Source organism: Pantherophis guttatus, chromosome 10 (genome assembly GCF_059756535.1).
Source record: "Pantherophis guttatus breed Tessera chromosome 10, ASM5975653v1, whole genome shotgun sequence".
Classification (NCBI taxonomy): Eukaryota; Metazoa; Chordata; class Lepidosauria; order Squamata; family Colubridae; genus Pantherophis; species Pantherophis guttatus.
In genome coordinates, this window is record NC_142072.1 from 29,877,143 (window position 1) to 29,882,184 (window position 5,042).

A 5,042-nucleotide genomic window follows, 5' to 3' on the forward strand; every position below is an offset into this window, starting at 1 on the left:
TTAATGTATTTCTAAACCTGAATATTGCATAGAGAAAAGTACATTATCTCAAAGTCTGGAGCCACCTGTAATCTGTTCTGGCCATTACTGGTCTCATTATCAATGCAAAATGCAGGGTGCTGAAAATGCAAAAAAAGAGGGAAGATTTGCTTAATATGAGGTTTGAAAACAAGTAAATTAGATAGATGCACTAGCTATAAACTTCCCAAGTTGGCCAGCTGCAATATTATTTCCTTACTTTTAATTTTAAGAAAGGCTTCCTTTTTTTAATTAAACTGTTTCTGGTCACTCATCATAGCACCATTAAAAGACACTGTCATTTTCCCATGGAAGTGGAAAAACACAGCAGTGCCTGTTTGGTGGAGACGTTGAATTATTGAAGACCTTCCTCTAAAGTTGATTTCTCCAAAGCTTCTGGTTTCTCATGGCTGTTCTTTTTGACCCAGGTTGTTTCCTGGGTCATTCTAAGGAAGAATAGAAAGGAAAGAGGTTTTATCAATTGCATAAATTTATTTATTATTTGATCTAGTCACCACCCAATTCAGGGCAACTCACAATGTAAAAAACAAAATACCAAATATACTTTTCATTCCTCAAGGAATGCTGCCTTCGAATATCCTCACTTTGAGGACACATGCAGTGTCCTTCGAATATCCTCACTTTATGCCATGCAGGACTTCATAAGTCAAACCAGACTATACAATGCAGGTAGGACAAGAAGCAATGGATGGAAAGTAATCAAGGAAAGAAGCAACCTAGAACTAAGGAGAAATTTCCTAACCGTAAGAACAATTAACTAGTGGAATGGCTTGCCTTCAGAAGTTGTGACTACTCCATCATTGGAGGTTTTTAAGATGAGATTGGACAGCCATTTGTCCAGAATTGTGTGGGGTCTCCTGCTTGAGCAGGGGATTGGACTAGAAGAGCTCCAAGTTCTCTACTAACTCTGTGATTCTGTTAAATAATCCCTAGTTCTAGTATGTTCCTAACTATACTAGTCCTGCCTTCCTTGGGGTCCATCTACCCAGACAGCCACTTGCTATTGCTGTATTCTAAAGCTCAAACTCACGGGGAGGAGGAAGGAAGTGCTAGCAGGTTCTCCCTTTCTGCCAAGGGATTATTATCAATTCAGAGTCTATGCAACATGAGCTGCAACAGGGAAAGAGATAAGTCACTCCAAGGACAATCATCACTGGCCATGAGGATAAAACATTTCCTGCTGATTTGCTCCAAAACCTTGAATGTGCTATTAATGCTCCTATGGAAGAGCCCTGTGCTGCTCTTTGGGAAGCGGGCAGCAAAGAGTCAGGCTGAGGGATCCCATAGTGGAACTGGGGAGATTGCTGTCCTTTGGGTCCACTCAGTGGTCACATTAAAGTGCAGTCCAAAGTCATTACCAAGCCCCCCCCCCCCAAAAAAAAGATTGCCATTGTACTGCTGAGTCCTGATCTGCCTAAACAGCAAGGCAAGCAAGATTCTATGTGGATGGCCTTCATTGGTTATGTCCCTTCGCCCTGAGCATTAGCTGCTGGAGGGAAGAACAACTCCTGATCACCCTCCTCAGCATAATGGGGCAAAGCTAAGCAAGGTAGGGAGGGGCTTTGAAGAGGCTTAGTTAAGCGTCCACTGACATGACTCATAATCACAGGCACAGAGCAATTAGTACAGACTGTGAGACCCATAGCTAGCCCTATGGACCTACCGTGGGCAGAAGGGCTCCAAGGAAGATCAGGAGCTCCCCATCCTGCTTCACCACACTCTTCCTCTGCCTCTGTCAGTCAGGTTAATAGGTCCAGAGGAAAGCAGGGGAGAATTGATAATGAGCTGGCTTTGTCCTCAACGGGTCCTGCAAGAAAATGGCATGGCTGGGAAGGTGTGGCCATTGTGGGCAACCCCTGAAACAGCCAGTGGAGCTAATTTTTTAAAACACAGCTCTAGTATTCCTCCAGAAGGATGCTCAAGCCATGTTTTCAAAGAGCCCTTGGCAAATACTAGCCAGGCATTACCTATCAGGGATCCTGTCTCTTCTGTAGCTCTAGTTCAAAGGCCTTTAAAGGAATGGTTGGCTGGCTCAGGAATTCTGGGAGTTGAAGTCCATAGGTCATGTTAAATCGTGGGCGATTGAAGGAAGACTCGAAACAATGTAACTGTAACTCTTTTATTTAACTCCAGAAACAGCAATGGCAATTCAAACCCCGGGCAACCCTTTATATAGGAAGGGGCTGTCCCCGGCTGCAACCACTGACGTGCCTTCTAATTTCCCGCTCTCAGGACTAATTCCTGATTGGCTCATTTGAACTGTACTTGATATCTAACACTCCTCCCCCCTAGTTCAGTGTCCGCCCGTCCGGGGTCTCTATGTACGTAGTCGCGTAAGTAGGCGGGTCGCTTGGAGGTTCGACCAGACCTGCGCAGTTCAGTCGTTCCAGTGCCTTCGGGTTGAGAGGTTGAGGTCCGCTGCTCCCTCTGTGTGGGCTCCGGAACTCTCTCGAACTCGGTCTCCGGCGTGGATTCGCCTCCTTCTCCCACTTTACTTGGCTGTCCCCGCCGGCTCCTTTCGGCGCCTGTCGCCTCCTCCGTGGACTCAGGTACGTGCTCGCTGTTATCTTCTTCCGGGCTGGTGTTAGGCGTGTCCAGAACTGGCGTTTGTGTATTGGCCCGCTCTGGTACTGCTTGCGTGTCTTTTCCTTCCCCCTGGTTGTTGTGCTGGGTTTCCCTCTCGACTCTCGTTAATCTTCCCCTGAGCTGGTCGATGTGCCTTTTCCAGTGCTGGCCGTCTGTTGTCTGGACCCGGTAGGACAGGGGTCCCGTCACCTGGGTTATTGTTGCTGGTACCCAGAGTGGGTTTCCGCTCAGGTTTTTTGCGTAGACTCTGTCCCCTGGCTGGAACTCTCGGATTCTGCTCGTGGAGTCAGTTGGCTTCTCTGTGCTGTACTGCGGGTGCAGTCTGTCCAGAGGGGATCTCAGCTTACGGCCCATTAATAATTCTGCTGGGCTTCGGTGGGTCGTGGCGCTTGGTGTAATGTGCTGGATGGCTAATAGTTTATCTAATTTGGCCTGAATGTCCCCTGGGCCTAATCTCATAAACGTCTTCTTTGTAGATCTCACCATCCGTTCCGCCAAACCGTTCGTCGAAGGTTTTTTGGGGGCCGATAAGGCGTGCCTTATTCCTTGGTCAGCAAGGAACATCTCGAAGGTGTTTGATGTGAACGGCGGCCCGTTGTCGGAGACTATGAGGTCGGGAATCCCATGTGTGGCGAATAGGCGTCTCAATACTTTAATCACTGCGTCTGCTGTGGTCGTCGACATGAGCACTACTTCGAGCCACTTTGAATATGCGTCCACGATGACTAGGAACATATTCCCTTTGCACAGCCCTGCGAAGTCGATGTGCAATCTGGCCCATGGTGTTCCCGGGTTTTCCCAGTCGTGGACGGGGGCTGAGTTTGGTGCCGCCCTCGACTCTTGGCAGTTTGCGCAGGAGGACACCCACGTCTCGATTTCCTTGTCCATCCCGGGCCACCACACGTAGCTTCTGGCCAGGGCTTTCATCCTCACGATCCCCGGGTGCCCGTCGTGGAGTAATCTGAGTGTCTGTTGTCTTAGTGTGTTTGGAACAATGACTCTATCCCCCCACAACACGCACCCCCTTAGTCCTGACAGTTCATTTTGCCTCCGTTTGTATGGCAGGAACTCTGTGCTTATGTCTTTTTCCTCCGGCCACCCCTTCCAGATCCAATTTAAAATTCGCGCCAGTATTTTGTCCTTTGAGGTGGCCCTCGCGATGTCGGCTGCAGAAATTCGGGCTTCCTCCATCGTCTCGATTAGCAGGGTGGTCATCGCTGGTGCTGGATCCTCCCCCGTTTCTGGAAGTGGGCACCTGCTGAGGGCGTCTGCATGGTCGATTGATTTTCCCAGGTGGTGGAGCAGTGTGTAGTTGTAGGCCGCCAGAAACTCCACCCATCTTAGCATTCTGGGCGACAAAACGGGGGGGTGTTGGTTTGTCCCCTGCTATGATGCCTAACAATGGCTTGTGGTCGGTTATTAGTTCAAAACTCCGACCGTAGAGATACTCATGGAACCTTTTTATTCCGGCTACTGCGGCTAACGCCTCTTTGTCCAATTGGCTATAGTTCCGTTCGGGTTTTGACAAACTCCGGGAGAAAAATGCAATGGGGGCCTCTGTTCCGTTAGGCATCTTGTGGCTCAATACAGCTCCGATGCCGAAGGGGGATGCATCACAAGTTAGTCTTATGGGTAATGTCCCGCTGTATTGCACTAAAACTCTGTCTGACGTTAAAAGGTTCTTTATGTCTTCGAACGCTTTCCTCTCTCGCTCCCCCCATTTCCATTCTGCCTTCCTGTCCAGTAGCCGGTGGAGTGGTTCAGCAGTGGTAGCTTTCTGCGATAGGAAGATATTATAAAAGTTAAGCAACCCCAAAAATGCCTGCAGTTCGGTTTTATTTTTTTGGGGGGGTGCTTCCTTGATCGCTCTCAGCTTCCCGGGGGTGGGTCTAATTCCCGACTCATCTATCAAGTATCCCAGGAACTCGACCTGAGTCTCTGCTAGTTGGCACTTGTCCCTTTTAACTTTGAGTCCCACTTTCTGGAACCTTGTCAGCACCTCCCTCAGCCGCTGCTTCAATTGAGTCGTGTCCCTTGCTGATATTAATACATCGTCGAAATATGGGACGACTCCCTCGATTCCCTGTAGGAGTCGTTCCATCGGGCTTTGGAAAAGCCCGGGCGCTACGCTCACCCCAAATTGCAGTCTCTTACATTTGAATGCGCCCCTGTGTGTAACGATGGTTTGTGCTTCTGCGGTGGCTTCATCTACGGGCAGCTGCTGGTATGCTTGTGCTAAATCCAATTTTGCGAAGATTCTTCCCCTCCCCAAGGAATGCAAGAGGTGTTGGACTACTGGTACAGGGTATGCGTTTTGTTGGAGCGCCTTATTTAATGTACTTTTATAGTCTCCGCACAAGCGTACTGACCTGTCCGGTTTAATCGGTGTCACGATGGGGGTTTCCCATCTCGCGTGG

General features: G+C 49.0%; 1 long non-coding RNA gene across 1 annotated transcript; it reads right to left on the reverse strand.

Moving 5' to 3' along the window:
- LOC117663478 (uncharacterized) lies at nt 1–1,822 on the reverse strand. The gene is made up of 3 exons (XR_004590710.3): nt 1,703–1,822; nt 239–464; nt 1–119 (listed from the first exon to the last, which is right to left on the reverse strand). It is a non-coding gene; the product is annotated as an uncharacterized LOC117663478 (long non-coding RNA).
- Between the last annotated feature and the right edge of the window lie 3,220 nt (nt 1,823–5,042).